General features: G+C 42.0%; 1 protein-coding gene across 5 annotated transcripts in view; it reads right to left on the bottom strand.

Moving 5' to 3' along the window:
* The window catches only part of CSRNP3 (cysteine and serine rich nuclear protein 3), a 171,714-nt gene that overhangs the window by 86,898 nt on the left and 68,062 nt on the right, over positions 1–16,754 (bottom strand). For 3 of the 5 annotated variants that reach the window (XM_054043638.1, XM_054043640.1, XM_054043641.1), the window contains exon 3: positions 6,291–6,381. The gene's annotated coding sequence lies outside the window, so the exon portion shown is untranslated. Of the gene's footprint in view, positions 1–6,290; positions 6,382–6,788; positions 7,074–7,107; positions 7,160–16,754 lie in introns of those variants that run through there. The other 2 variants (XM_054043639.1, XM_054043642.1) reach the window with 2 other exon arrangements.

Here is a 16,754-nt window from a genome sequence, read left to right on the forward strand (position 1 = left end):
CAGAAATGGGCATTGCTCTTTGGCAGGAGCAGCAGCATCTCTTAAAGCCTGGATAGCCAGGCATATTTAACGGTTACCCAACCCTGTTGAGGGGAAACTACGGGGAGACGAAAGCCAGAAGATATTAAAAGTTGTTTCTGGTTTTATTACTACTAAAACTAAATCTAACTATTAGGGCTGTCAAGCAACTAAAATAATTAATCGTGTGATTAATCGCACTGTTAAACAATAATAGAACACCATTTATTTATGTTTTCTACATTTTCAAATATATTGGTTTCAGTTATAACAGAACAGTACAGTGCTCACTTTATTTTTATTACAAATATTTGTGATATAAAAAAGAAATAGCATTCTTCAATTCACCTCATACAAGTACTGTAATACTCTCTTTATCATGAAAGTTGGACTTACAAATGTAGAATTATGTATAAAAAATAACTGCATTTGAAAATAAAACCATGTAAAACTTTAGAGCCTCCAAGTTCATTCAGTCCTACTTCTTGTTCAGTCAGTAACTCAGAAACAAGTTTGTTTACATTTTCAGGAGATAATGCTGCCCGTTTTTTGTTTACAATGTCACTTGAAAATGAGAACAGGCGTTCGCATGGCACTGTCATAGCCAGAATCGCAAGATATTTATGTGCCAGATGCATTAAAGAGTCATATGCCCCTTCATGCTTCGGCCACCATTCCAGAGGATGTGTGTACATGCTAATGAGAGGTTCTGCTAGATAACGATCCAAAGCATTTTCACTTTCATCATCTGAGTCAGATGCCACCAGCAGAAGGTTGATTTTCTTTTTTGGTAGTTCGAGTTCTGTAGTTTCCACATTGGAGTGTTGCTCTTTTAAGACTTCTGAAAGCATGCTCCACACATCATCCCTCTCAGATTTTGGAAGCACTTCAGATTCTTAAACCTGGGGTTGAGTGCTGTAGCTATCTTTAGAAATCTCACATTGGTATCTTCTTTGTGTTTTGTCAAATCTGCTGTGAAGTGTTCTTAAAACAAACAATATGTGCTGGGTCATCATCCGAGACTGCTGTAACATGAAATATATGGCAGAATGCAGGTAAAACAGCAGGAGACATACTATTCTACCCCGAGGAGTTGTCACAAATTTAAATAATGCATTATTTTTTTTAACGAGCGTCATAAGCATGTCCTCTGGAATGGTGGCCGAAGCATGAAGGGGCATATGAATGTTTAGCATATCTGGCACGTAAATATCTTGCAGTGCTGGCTACAAAAATGCCATGTGAATGCCTGTTCTCATTTTCAGGTGACATTGTAAATAAGAAGCTGGCAGCATTATCTCCCGTAAATGTAAACAAACTTAGTGATTGGCTGAGCAAGAGGTAGGACTGAGTGGACTTGTAGGCTCTAAAGTTTTTTGCATTGTTTTGTTTTTGAGTGCAGTTATGTAAAAAAACATAAATCTAGATTTCTAAATTGCACTTTCACAATAAAGAGATTGCATTACGGTATTGTGAGGTGAACTGAAATACTATTTCTTTTGTTTATCATTTTTACAGTGCAAATATTTGTAATAAAAATGATATAAAGTGAGCACTGTACACTTTGTATTCTGTGTTGTAATTGAAATCAATATATTTGAAAATGTAGAAAAACATCCAAAAATATTTAATAAATGTCAATTGGTATTCTATTAACAGTGTGATTAAAACTGCGATTAATTGTTTTGAGTTAATCGCATGAGTTAACTGCGATTAATCAACAGCCCTATTAACTATAGCTTCCTAAATGACTAACTATGTTAACTACTATTCCTAAGGGTTTGGCAAGAGTGGAGGATGCTGCCCCAGAGCTCCGTCTTCAGCAGAGGACAATTGAGAAGGAACTCGAGGGATCTGGTTGTGCGCGCGCTAGATGCAGCACCAACAACACCGCAAGACACTTACCGTGCACGTGTGACCCGCACAGACACTGCTACCGTAAATCATTGATCGACGGTGTCGGGATGCACTGAGACCTGAAGTGGAGCACGCAGAGGGACAGAGAATTACAAGGGAAACTGACACAGAGCGATTTGTGTTCAAAAAATATCCACTAATCATAGGTGACCAATTTGAGACACTTAAGACCTGATTTTTCAGAGTACTTTACTCCTGGGAGAATTCTGCGCCTAAAAATTCTGCACAAAATATTTTAAAATTCTGCAAAATTCTGCAAATTTTATTTGTCAAGAGAACACAAAATAATCACGCCAGTTTTAATTATTTTGGTAATTTATTTCAGAATACCTGTCAGCAAGTATGTCTGTAACCACACCCCCCCACACACACACACACACCCCCATCAGGAGTAGAGAGTTAAAGAAACCCTTATGACAACCCAGTTCCTGTTACTCTGCTCCCTCCCTCCCAGAGCCCAGCCAGGGGGCCAGACACCCACAACCCCTCCCTCCAGTCTAACCACAGACACCCCCCCCAGCCAATACACCCAAACCCTCTCCCCCCCAGAGCCAGTTGTGGGGGCCCCCTAGCCCACATACTCACATACCCCCGGCCCCAGAGCTTAGCCGTGGTTTCCCCCCCCCCGACACCAGCCCCACTCCCCTCCCAGAGCCCAGATGTGGCCCCGCAGCCCAGACACCTCCCTCTCTCTCCCCCCAACCCAGACCCTAGGCCCCCCCTCCAGAACACAGCCATACCCCCGCAGCCCAGAGCCCAGCTGTACCCCTCCCAGCCCAGATACCTGTCCCTCTACTGCCCAGGGATCCAGAAGGAGAAACAGCCTGTTGCTGGGTCCCAGGCTTGTATGGAGTTTCCCAGGCACTGCTGCTGCCTCCTCTCAGGGCATCCGGGGAACTGCAGCTGCTGGGAACTCTCTACTCTCTCCCCCTTCTCCCCCCACAGTTGTCTTCTATGCACGAGCTGAGCTCTGCCAGGTCCAGCAGCCCCTAGGGGCAGCCAGCAGCACTGCAGCCCAATTCTGTGGGGGAAAGGAAATTAGGCACAAAAGCCATTAATTTCCTAAAATTCTGCATTACGCAGTGGTGCAAAATTCCCCAAGGAGTACATTATGCAGGACTTTGTATATTCAAAGCACAGCTCCCACTGACTTCAGTTGCACTGTGAATGCTCAGCATTTTTGCAAATCAGACTCTAGGGTCTCTAGTTGGAAAGCCAGAAAATGAGAAACAGACAATTAGTGACCACCCTTGGAAAGCTAGTTTAAGTCAGTTGCCTGCATCACATATAGGAACTGTACAGCAGAGGCATGGATAAAATAAAATTCTCCAGGGAAACATTAAACTGCTTTAACCATGAGACAGCCCCTTCTCTTCCTGCAGTCCCCTGCCTCATTCACTATTCACCTTCCAACTTGTGCAACCAACAAGGCTGGGTCTACAACCAACAGCCTCCTTACTACACAACCCTGATCCATCCCTAGCACAAATCCCATCATGGGCACTCAATAAGGCAATATTAATTCTGCAATTTCCTAACTTCTGAGTGTAAAAAAAAACATTAAGATTGCAAACTCAAGCAAAGTTTGTAAGTTCCTAGATTTTTAAAAAAAGCAAACTGAAAAAAGGGAAATTCTGTCATAGTGAATCATATTGATACTATTGACATAATCTAGAAATGTATTAGAATCATAACAACATGGTTCATTAGCAGGATTGGAGCCTTTAGATCCACTTTACAGAGCTCTGACACTCAAGCTAATAGAGTAACTGATAGCAAGAGTAGGTTGTCCCCTGTGTGAACCAGGACTAGAGGGGGACAGAGACATGATGTTTACAGTGCATTGTAGTGGTCACTGACCCTTCTGCCTGTTTCCCCCGAGCTTGCCCCCTTCTGCTCCATCCCCTCCAAACTGTCCCTCTCCCAGTCCTCTCTCTTTCCCAATGCAGGGCTCTTGTCCCAGTCCCATTATTTGGCCTTCTCAATCTCCACTCTTTAGGATTCTCATCCCAATGCCAGTCTCTTTGCCCTACCAATCCTAGTCTCCCCCTCCAAGATCCCCGTTTGAGTCCCAGTCTCACCACCCCACTCATAGTATTTTCCCACCACTCTCAGCCCATCTGTCTGCCCAAGCAATCCCAGTTTCCCCTACCCTGACTCCTTGTCCCCTCGTCCCATTTCCCCCTCCTGGCTCCTCATCTAAATCTGCCTTTCCTCTCCCTCCTGCCTTCAGTCATCCCCCATCCTGTTCCTTTTTCCCTTCCCTCCACTCACTTCCAGTCCCAGCCTCTCTCAATCTCCTCCCACCACTTTGCCCCAGACTATTTGCTCAGCCAGCCCCAATAGTCTCCCAACATCCCAGCTCCTTGTCTCCCCTTCCTCTTTGTCCCCATCCCTGCCACTGGTTCCCAGTCTCCGTGTCCAGTCAGTCCCAGTCCCCCAGTTCCTTGTCCAATCTCAGCACTACCCCCATCCTGTTTCACTCCCAGTCTCCCCACACTCCTACAGCTCTTAGTCCCAAGTATCCTTGTGCAACCATCTCCAGCATCCCCTCCTACCCCAGCTCCCAGTCCCGGTCTCTCTTTGCTCAGCCAGTCATAGCCTCCCCTTCTCACATCTCCATCTCTCAGTCACAGTCCCTGGCCCAACCAGTCCCAGTCTTAGTTATTCTCTTCTTCCTTTCAGTCCCAGTTTCCCACGACCCTCCCCTGGTTCCCTGTCCCAGGCTCTTTGGGCTGGCTCCCAGTCCTTGTCTACCCACCAACTGCTAATTTATCCTAACCCTGTCCTAGGCTCACCAGTCTCCTTATCCTAATCTAGTCCTCCCCTCCCCACCTGGAGGGGAGGACATAAAACCAGGACCCACAGTGCCCCCAGTCACCCAAGAAGACTTATACAGTATCACTTATAAAATTGTTTTGACATTTGGCATAATTTGCTAATGAATCCTAGTCCAAAGATACTTAGATCCTGATTCTGCAATCTAAAACGCCCACTGAGGTCAATAAGGGAAGGCAAAAGTTACCAGAACCCTAAAAAGAAAATTCTGTGTCCTGCATTGTCATGTACAGCCTGATTCTGAAATCCAAAAGGTGACTGAGATTGGACTTCACTTTTGCTCTGAAAATAGTCAAAATCCAGACATATTATGATTTCAGATGAGTGTAAATTCCACAGTTTGAATCCTCCTCCAGATTGACCAGCCTTTCCCCACAAACAAAACCCAACACAATGTTTTAGATTCAACTTATTGAAACACACTTTTGTCTCTTACTCTGTCTTTCACCATACACAGGATCTTACTTTTAATATTTGAAAATTTAAAATACACATTCTAAAAAACAACACACATTTTACAGATAGAAATTGCATAAAGATAAATCTCTCAACAAGTACAAAGCTGTTTCTCCCCGCTCTTCCCCTCCCCCATGTGGGTAGTGTAATCAAAAGCCAAAGAGAATGAGGAACATTTTATTTCTAGTTGAAATCTATATATAGCTGTTTTAAAAGCTACTCCACAGGGGTATTGGAAATTACCACCGTTTTTCCTTGTACTTAGAATAAGAGAGCTATGTGGCAGTTGTGAGAAGACTAGAGCTGAACAAATAAGTTACAACAAAATTTATCTAATGAATTTATCCGCTTTTTATGATCATGAAATACCTAGGAGAAGATCATTAATTCCTATAATTTATTTAAAATTTTAAATTATTCAGTGAGATACTTTTACTACGTGAACTGATTTCGAAATAATTCTCTGTAAGTATTCAATATTTCAGAAGTGTTAGTTAATTGTTTTGGATCAGATAGTCACACAACATTGTTTCAGTTCTTTGACTGGATGAGCATGCATGAACTTCAGTATAAATGTCTACATATGTTAGTTTATAATACAATTTCTGAAAACATTTCTTCATACAACTTCAAAATTCATTTCCCATGAATACATGTGCCAGCAAAATTAAACTGCTAAAATGTTTGCAGAAAGTTAACACAAAAGGGTGCAGGTATGCAAAACTGAATTAATTTGCAAAGCTGAATGAAGATTCATGGATTTCCCCCCTACCCCCCGCCTCCAGTATTCATCCAGTTCTAATTAAAGGTGATGGCAAGCATTGACCTTGTAACAGCTTCTGCTGTCAGCTGTAAACAGCACCAAACTTAAAATTGCATCTGGGGAGTAAAATAATGTTTATAACCAGTTTGGTGTTAACCATACAAACAAACCTTCTATGAACTTTTCAAACAGAAATGTATCTTTTGTACCAGCAACTGGTCCAACTGTTTTAGACAGTTATACTAAATTTGGTCTATATAAATGTATGTACGTCTGGACATGAATAACTACTACTGACCTTGTGATCTCAAAGAACTCCAGGTTTCTCTTAGGAGATTTTAGGCTGCTGAAACCATGTTTTCAGTCCGTAGATACTTCCTTAATTTTTCCTTAAGAGAGTGAAATTCATATCTCATTACTGACAAAATGATACAAACATACATCAACTGGTTAAGAAACCTTTAACGTTTCTAAATACTCTATTAGTAATCTCTCACATGATATAACAGGATACTTATTCAAGCAAGCACACAAATCACCTCATCTGTGCATCAAATCAACTAGCATGTGAAGAAAACAATTGGCAAAAAAGAGAGTATCAGTCTCATCTATCATTAAGTCATATACATTATTTTTAATAAAATATTTTCCATAATATGGACGCGAATTGCAGTTAACTTAAATTTAAGAATTTAAAATTACTTCATTGTAGGAACAATTGACCTGAGAATAGTTAAACAGATCTAGAACTTTTGAGAACACTGCTGTTACTAATCTGATCCTGTCTATCCTTTACCTTGCCATTCTACACATGCTCTTCTCCAGCTCATGACAACACTTCACAAAGAGGGATTTTCTTGTATCTTCTCCCTGGTGGTCTATTGATCAGGATTCAGTGGCGCTCTCACAGCCGCAGCCTGGGTTTGATTCTCAGAAAGGGAAGGCTTTCCCTTTGCATAAATTAACCACTTCTATTACGATATGCTAGGTACAGTCTGGAAACACACAACTCTGCTTTGTCTGGAAAAACCTAGAACGCTCCAGTCAACATATATTAAAACAAAACTCTTCTCTTTTTTGAGTTTCTCAGAGAGATGTAATGAAAGATCAGTTACCTGAACAACAACAATATCAAATTGCGGAAGAAGAATAAATGCAACTTCTCTCCTTAAAAAAAAAAATCTATTTTAGTAAATCCTTTCAAAACCCATTTGTTCAAGCTTTCCTGTAAGTAACAGTTCTAATCAAATCACAACAGTTAATAATGACTTTTTTTCCTAAAATAGTATAACCATTAAGGTACGTATGCTAGCCAACTTTATGACCATGTAACTGCCCATGAAATCTTACTGAGTGTTTACCCCTATATAAAGGGCCAGCACATGGTCAGTGCACCATTAAAGTCCTACCTAAGTTTGATTTTGAATTTAGCCCACTGTCCTCACCTTTCGCCTAACCCAGCGGTTCTTAAACTGTGGGTTGGGACCCCAAAGTGGGTCGCAACCCCGTTTTAATGGGATTGCCAGGGCTAGCATTAGTAGGGTTACCATTCGTCCGGATTTACCCGGACATGTCCTCCTTTTGTGTGCTAAAAATAGCGTCCGGGGGCAATTTGTAAAGCACTCACAATGTCCGGGATTTCCCCCTCCCCTGGCAGAGCAGAGCGAGCGGCTGGGAGGGCTGCAGGAAAGTCCCGGGCTGGATTCCGGAGCAGCTTCCTCCTCCCACCCCCCCCCCCTGCATTCTGAGCCGGCCGGCAGCTCCTCCTCCTGCAGCCCGCTCCGGCAGCCCTGTGCAGGGCCAGGGACCAGGTTTTGTGTTGTGCAGGGGAGCTCAGCCATGTGTCCGGCTGGCACAGAGCCCAACACCCTGTTCTGAGCAGCAGGGTAAGGGGGGGCAGGAGAAGGGACAGGGAGGTTCTGGATGGGGCAGTCAAGAAACGGGTGGGGGCTTTTGGAGGGGAGTGGAGAAAGTTTTGGGCAGTCAGGGTACAGGTAGGGGGTAGGGTCCTGGGGGGCAGTTGGGGGGGGGGTCTTAGGAGGGGGCAGTTAGGGGACAAGGAACAGGGAGTCTTAGGTAGGGGGTGGGGTTCTGAAGGGCAGTTAGGAGCAGGGGTCCCAGGAGGGGGCAGTCAGGGGACAAGGAGCGGGGGGTAGGGGGCTGGGAGTTCTGGGGGGGAGCTGTCAGGGGGCAGGAGTGGGGAGAGGGATCGGAGCAGTCAGGGGACAGGGAGCAGAGGGGTTTAGATGGGCTGGGAGTTCTGGGGGGGCTGTCAGGGGGCAGGAGTGTGGAGAGGGATCGGAGCAGTCAGGGGACAGGGAGCAGAGGGGTTTAGATGGGTTGGGAGTTCTGGGGGGGGCTGTCAGGGGGTGGGGAGTGGTTGGATGGGGCGTGGGAGTCCCAGGGGTCTGTCTGGGGGTGGGGGTGTGGATAAGGGTTGGGGCAGTCAGGGGACAAGAGGCAAGGAGGCTTAGATAGGGAGTGGAGTCCCGGGGGGCAGTTAGGGGCAGGGGTCCCAGGAGGGGGAGTCAGGGGACAAGGAACGGGGGGAGGGTTGGGAGTTCTGGGGGGGCGGGAAGTGGGAGGGGCGGGGCTAGGGCGGGGCTCCTCCCGTCCTCTTTTTTGCTTGTTGAAATATGGTAACCCTAAGCATTAGACTTGCTAAAGCCTGAGCCCCACCATCCAGGGCCAAAGCCCAAGGGCTTCAGCCCTATGCAGCAGGGCTTAGGCTTCAGCTTCAACCCTGGGCAGCAGGGCTCAAGTTACAGGTCCCCTGCCCAGGGCTGAAGCCCTTGGGCTTTAGGCCCCCTGACTGGAGCATTGGGGCTCGGGATTTGGCCCCCCTGCCTGGGGCGGCGGAGTTCAGGCTTCTGTCCCCTTCTCCTGGGCTCCCGTAGGAATTTTTGTTGTTAGAAGGGGGTCATGGTACCAATGAAGTTTGAGAACTGCTTTCTCCAAACATTCCGTGTGTTAATCTTCTCTTGACCTGAGATGCAATCCTGGCTGCACTGAAATCAATGGCAAAACTCTCTAACTTCAGTGGGACCAGAATCTCAACCCTGGTGTTTATTTAGGACTCAATAACTTACTTCAGACTTTGAGTAACGTTATTAACATGAGCAGCCCCAGAGAGTGCATTGATAGAATCAGTCAAGTGCATGTGTTTGCAAGATTTGGCCGTTTGATGGTAAGGCCTTATAGAGCATTCACATTTAGCAGCTATATAAATACAGTATTATAAGAATGCACACTGTAATTAATGAAATGTGGTTATGTTCTTCCTGCAAATATATTAAAAGAGACACAGCAAAGATCAAAATTTTCATTATTTTGTAATACTTAAATGTTTTAATGGTGCATCAGCTCAAAGATTTTAGTGTCCCCTCCACTCCTGTGTCTATAGACAAAAAACACTAAATTTATTTGCTAGGTCTAACTGTGTACATAAAGTTAAAAATAACAACAATCAAAGTTAATTTTAAAATGTGTATGTCCATGGGGTGGAGGGGAAACCACAACACAGAAACTTTATCACAGTCTTTGGTAAAATGTAGGTCACTTATTTAGTTTCCATAGTAACCATTGCTGAACTATAGTTCCATAGCAGACCATAGCCAATAGCTGCTTTCTTTGATAAATAGGTAAGGTTACAAATACAGCTGTGTCTCACTTGAAATCAGAGAGAGCCAAAACAAGTGTTTTCCCATATCAAATGCAGCTTCTGCACTAGAACACTCTAAAAATGAGGACAACATTTTCAGAAGTCTTAAGTAATGTTAAGTGCTTCAGTTAGTAGGTTCCCAACATGAGACACCCAAGGCCTGATTTTCAGAAGTTCTAAAAATCCACCAGTCAGCCTGTATCTCAGGTTTGGGCACCCAAAATCCAAAGCATTCAGTACCAGAAGTACATTTTGAAAATGTGAGTCTTAGTAACTTCACATTAAGGATACTTTGATATGATCATTCAACTCTAAACATCTGATAAATGGGACTGGTTTTGTTCTGGAAAAGGGCAATCACACTACTAGATTTAGAATTGGATGGCAATTTTTAAAATTGTTATTATTACACACTATTTCTCAATCAGCAGCAATAAATTTATGCAGAGCAATCTGTTGCTGACACCAGATGAACACAAGAGAAATTACTTAACTGCTTTGCAGGAAACAAGAAGACAGCAGGATCAGGGAGAAAGTTAATTCATACAGCCTTTACACTAGCTTCCAGTATTTAGGGTGAACACACACTAACTGCTGTAGTGTTTCTCGTTACTTAAAATAGGTGGTGTATGTGCACATGTTCTGGGAGCAGTGAATTTACTAGCAGGTTACATCAGTTTGCACCCAATCCTTCCTCATGATTCTGCACAAAACCTCTGAAGTGAAAAAGAATGAGTCATCCTCAATGAACAAAGGATTTTCAACGTTCTTGCTGCATTAAATTTCTTTGATCTAAGAAACCTGGCCAACTGTCATTTAGTTCACTCACCCATCTCTCCTCCATTCTCTCACTTACCAGCCAACTTCCAAACCTTCTGCAGGCAGACATGTTTGCCAAGTGAGATCTGCCACTCCCACCTCCTTGGTCTTACCAAGGAGAGGGGGCCACTGCTTGCCAACCTCCTCCTCCCTCCATGGGGGTGAGGGAGTCTCTTCTTCACACATCAGAGGTGACCGTACACTCAACAAGCTGTCTTCCCACCTTCCTATTGGCTTCTTCGCTACATCTCCCCAGCACCTACTCTCTGCTCCTCCAGGAACTCCTCCTACACCCTTCTTCCTCTTGGTACCCCTCTGCTATTGCCCCTCACCTCAAGAAACCTACTTAGCTACCTCTTAATTGCCATGTTGCTAACACTTTATCTGCCTCCAAATCATCACCTGGGCTCTGAAATTGACTTGCTGCATGGCCTTGGGCAAATCACAATCTTATTCTGCTTTAATTTCTCATTTGTAACATAGGAATCATAGTACCTCGGTGTTACTCAGAATGAAGATGCCTAAGAATCTCCAAGTATTATTATTACTTTACCAGAAAGCTGTTCTGCAATTGTAATAAGGGTTCAATATTTTCCAGTATTTCCTTGTTTTATACTATCTGGAAAATAAGTAGGCGTGGTCTGCAGTCGGTCATAAACAAAGAATTCATATTTATACAGTGATTCTACAATTACAATACTGATTAATGAAAACTGCCCTGGTGTGTTTGCTCTATTTCTTTGATGAAATAACATGTTCCAAAAATATTTTATACCTCTTAGCAATACATTATTATTCTCTGCAGATCAAAAATCAAAATGGTTGTCATGGAAACTGCAAAAAGTAGAAAGTCAGTCATGACATAGCAATAGTATAATGGAAACTGTCTGCTAGGAAATCACTTACTGGCCCAAGTTTTCATTTTGGAAATGCTTGGGTGAATTTAACCAGAAAGTCAAATAGTTCTCAAATCTAAAACATTGTAGTATTAATCACAAAATAATATCTGTTATTGTAATCTTATGGTTCCAGTCTGGGAGGTAAGAAGTATTATCCCTATATTTTACAGATGGGCTACATGAGGCACAGAAAAGCTAATTCCAAAATTTTTAAAAACTAGCCTCTGATTTTCGAGCGTCTCAATTTTTGCATTATTAGCCTGAGAAACATAGGACTGATTTTGTGGGTGTTCACTACCCACTACTCTCTACGTCTCTCAAGTTAGGCACTAAGAATTGAGGAAACCTAAATCAGAGACCACTTCTGAAAATTTTGGAATTAGACTTTGTGCCTCATCTGTGAAATGGAGATAATAATTGCATGCCTCACAGAAGTGTTCGGATGCTCAATTCACTAGAGAGGAGCAAATTGGGTGGTGTGACAGTGACTAATGAAGGTTTATATGACAGTGGAAAACCAGTTAGATTTCCCTAAACTTTCATTTCAAGACTTTGTAACTTTGGGGATTTTGTAAGAGGTGTAGCATTTTTAATGATTTTATTTATTTATTGGGTGGGAGTCTCATTAGCTGGATTCCTTGAAACATACATTTATCCTTAACTTTTTGGCAGGAAGTTGTTGTTTTTTATTTGGGTACATATATTTAGAATAGAAAACTATCCAATACTGATATTGCCTATCCTTAGAATAAGAATCATCAATATGACAATGTTTAAAGATTTCTAAAAGTAAATGACAAATTTTAATGTGGCCCATGCTAAGTGTGCCTATGTAAAGCACAGGCGTACACAGAGCACCAGATCCTTTATGCTGATGGCAACTGAAGGTTCCCCAGATCTAGGCTTTACATGGCCTACTCCCCCATTCTGCATAGGAAGCGCAGCAGAGTGGGCTGTCTGGGGGCAGGAGGTAGCATGGTCAGTGCATATGTTATAGTGATCCAGGTCCATTCCACCTGGCATAAAATTACAGCAGTGATGTGGCCTGCAGAAGGTATGAGCTCCGACCAGTCTCAGATGCCTGTGACATTGCTGACAAATCTGATATAACACTGGCTGAAATCAATGGAAAACTCCCATTAACTTCAGTGGTGCCAGGATTTCACCCCATTGTTTTTAGTGTTACAGTTTATGCTGCAAAAAATTATAAGCACTTGAAGACAGGGCCTTGCAATGGAATCGCCTTCTTAAATTAAAGACACTATCATTAAAATAAAGAGTAAAATAGGTAGCAATCTACAAAAAATGTCCATTAAACATTTTAAAACCTGTAGAATGGAAGCTATCTGGATGCATTAGTAAAAGTCTAACTGCCAGTTTGTCTCCTGGTGCGGTTAGTCCCATGTATGGGAGCGGAAAACTCAGGGAGACACAAATGCTCTGCAGAGATTTGGGGGGGGGGGGGAAAATAGCTTTGGAGAGTACCCTCCCAATAATTTTACCCCCTCCTGACTCCTTGTGCAGCCAGAGTCTGATCCCTATGGGACATCCCCAGATGGATTTCCATGGGGAAGGGGAATGAAAAGGATAGCATGGAGCAGAGCTGGCATTGTCCACTTCTAGGGCTCCCTCTCCCTTCAAGGTCATGAATTTTACTTATTTGCTCACAACCAGACACAGAAACAGAGGGCAGCATTTAGCCCTAATGAAGGCCAAATATCTGATTTATTCATAAACACTGCATTATCACAGTATCTAATCAACCAACTAACCAAAAATATAATTAAAACTCGAAATATGGTTTATTTTATTACTTCTTTTATATACAACATTTACTTTAAATTTACAACCTGGTTAAAAAAAAAACTGTCCCATTTTGCAGATCCCATAATTTTAAGATTCTTTAAAGATAGTTTTTAAATTTATTGACACACATATAAGAGGTATTGTATACATGTACTTTTGTTGTTGTTGTGATCTCTTATGATGTAAAAGCTCCTTTTTATATTTAATTTAAAACATAACATTCACTGCCTCATTCTGCTTAGAATTTGGGATTTTATTCATTGAGATGTATCCTCCTCCTCGGCTGGTTTAACTACTTAATTATTCTAGCCGTCAAATGCACAACGCATGAAATGGGCTAAAAACGTCTGGGGATGTCCCAGAGTTCCATTGATTGCATTAAGATCCACCAGTGAAATGGTTAAACTTCTATCCATAAGCCAAAAGTAACACAAACTGGCACCCACTTACGAAGGTCAGATTGAACTTTCTTGTTTTCAGCACATATACTACACCTCTACCCCGATATAACGCGACCCAATATAACACGAATTTGGATAGAACGCGGTAAAGGTACCGGGGGGGAGGGGGCGCACTCCGGCAGAGCAAAGAAAGATCAATATAACACAGTTTCACCTATAACAGGGTAAGATTTTTTTGGCTCCCGAGGACAGCGTTATATTGGGATAGAGGTGTACATGCTAAAATTGTCAGAAAGCATCAGATTGCTTTATTTGCATGATGAATCTCAAAAGCATTTGAGAGATACAAGTGCATTAGCTTCAGGATTTTGATTTTGTGATTTTTGTCAATGGCAGGTGTAAGTATTCCAAGTTTCCCACCCCTCTCCAGCCCAGTGGAATTCAAACATAGGTCTTAAAAATGCTTCACATTTGAAACACCTATAGAATTTTAATGGTACCTATTTATTGAATTCACTGAACTTTTACGAACGTAAAATTTTTCACAAATTATTTGAAGAAGCATACATATCTCCAATAGACACTGCCAGGCAAATGAAAAATAATTTGATGCTATTTGTAAGAATTTGGCAAATATGAAAATATTTAACATTTCACTTTCACGAGGAATGATTAAGTATAGATATGGATAACAAGAGTGCATAGCAAGATGTTTTTCCTTTTCAGTGTTGTTCTGTGTCTCAGCAATCCCTTGGAGAACTGACTGATCTCTATATGTATTGATAAGAGTGAACTGAATTCCTATGAATTGTTTTGGATTTTTATGAATAGTATTTTGGCTCCAGATGGACAGTGGTAGTCTAAACTTCAGGGAATACAGGTACAGAATAAATATATTTCATAAAGCTAGGCTGAAGAGGAATGAATTTGACAAGCAACAGTGGCCTCAGGGCTCGGTAAAAGCAAATGCGTCTCCCAACTCCTCAGAGTTGGAGCTAGTGTTGTGGGTATAGTGTATGCTATGACAGAGAGGCAAAATACAGAGACCTGCTCTGCATTCTACTAGTAGGGACATAGGTGCTGGAACTAAGGGTGCTGGTGGTGCAGGAGCACCCCCTGGCTTGAAGTGATTTCCATCATATACAGGGTTTACAGTTTGGTTCAATGGCTCTAAGCACCCCTGAGAAGGGGACCTAATCATGAAACTCCCTCACATGACTAATCTTGGTGAGTAGTCCTATTGACCTCAGGGTGGCATTCTCCTTACATTTGGAGATAGACAGTTAATTCTTTTTAATACTCATGTTTTGAATGGCTGACTGCAAAGTAAAATTTACTGAGTGCAGGGAGCACAAAGCGGGAATCCTAAGCCCACTAGCATCTGACTGAAAAGAAAAATGTTCTTGTAGAATATTCAAAAAACCTGTTTCAGAAAATGTCCCAAACATTTTAATTTCTCACTTATGCTAGACTGACTATGACAGTCTCTTTCTAGAAACTATGGAACTAACAGAATTTGGGCAATAAACTTTAACTAATCACAAGTTTTTAGAAAGGAAAAGCTCAGCTTTCCCAAAACTGCATACTGCGTGGAGAGCAGGGAACCAGTCAAAAGTTCTTCAAATATTTTAAAAGAATTTTTGCTTCCTTTTAAAATAAAGTCTCTATTTTTCTCAGACTTGGGGTCTGATTCAACACTGCCTCGCACCTTGTGCAATCATTCCCGCCTGTGAAAACTGAGTGCAAAGTGAGCATAAAATGCTACTATTTTGATTTTGTAGCATTTACAGCCACAAATGACTATGCAAGATGCAAACAGAGAACCAGGCTCCTTATGTTCAAAACTTACTTATTCTCTTTTGCTTCACATCTCACATGCCATGTACAGCAAGTCATGTAAGTATCACAACACTTAAACTGGTTGATTTACTTCATTGATATGTACTGTCTATTGCTGTAGCAGTCAGACACTTATTTCACAATTAAAAAAAAATCTCCCTAAAAAATTACCCACAATGAATCGAATTAACAAAGTACTGCTGCCTACAGAATTGTGTCAGTAAACAGGCTGCCATTTTGTCAGGAATGAAACAAACAAAAACTAAGAACCCAAGTCAAAAATAAAATCAAAGCTAAACAACAAATGTATCTTTCATCGAGCCCTGAAGCCTACTCACTAGATTCAAGCTCTGGCAGACTGTCAAGTGGAATGAATTCCAGACTGAGAAAACCCTGTCACTGGGCTTGCAGAGTTCAGAGCCTACCAAGCAATCACTATGTGGTAATGAGCTTGAGGTGGTTCTCACAAATAACTAGGTCCCAAACCATTTTAATCTGTATAAATCTTCAACACCACTTTGAATTCATTGAGGAGCAAACAGAAAAGGTGAAATTTTCAAAAATCTCAGCATTGACCTAACTTTGCTCCCACTGAGATTCGTGGCAAAACTCTTAGCGGAGTCATATCAACTTTCAGTGCTTTTGAAAATCGGTCAAAGCCAGGGCAGAGGCTAGAGCAGAAATGTTATAGGAGGTTGCTCCACTCGCACTTAGTTATTACTTCCAGGTCTATTTCAAAGATTGCACTGAATAGCTTGACCTTGAAATGTATATGGTATTGACTGTTCCAAGGTCCATGCTCACCACTTCCTAGGCAGCCATAAATGGCTGCCAGTAAAAAGTCAATGTATTACTATTATTACTCATTAATATAAATTATACATAGAACCATAGAAGTATAGGACTGGAAGGGACCTCAAAAGATCATCTAAACCAGTCCCATGCACTCAAGGCAGAACTAAGTAATAACTAGACCATTCCTGACTGGTGTTTGTCTAAACTGTTCTTAAAAACCTCCAATGACAGAGATTCCACAACCTCCCTAGGCAATTTGTTCCAGTGCTTAACAACTCCAATGTCCAACCTAAACCTCCCTTGCTGCAATTTAAGCCCATTGCTTCTTGTCCTATCCTCCGAGGTTAAGGAGAACAATTTTTTACTCTTCTCCTTGTAACAACCTTTTATGTACTTGAAAACTGTTATGTCCCCCCCTCAGTCTTCTCTTCTCCAGACTAAACAAGCCCATTTTTTTTAAACTTTCTTCATAGGTCAGGTTTTCTAGACCTTTAATTGTTTTTGTTGCTCTCCTCCGGACTTTTTCCAATTTGTCCACATCT

Source organism: Malaclemys terrapin, chromosome 11, assembly GCF_027887155.1.
Source record: "Malaclemys terrapin pileata isolate rMalTer1 chromosome 11, rMalTer1.hap1, whole genome shotgun sequence".
Classification (NCBI taxonomy): domain Eukaryota; kingdom Metazoa; phylum Chordata; order Testudines; family Emydidae; genus Malaclemys; species Malaclemys terrapin.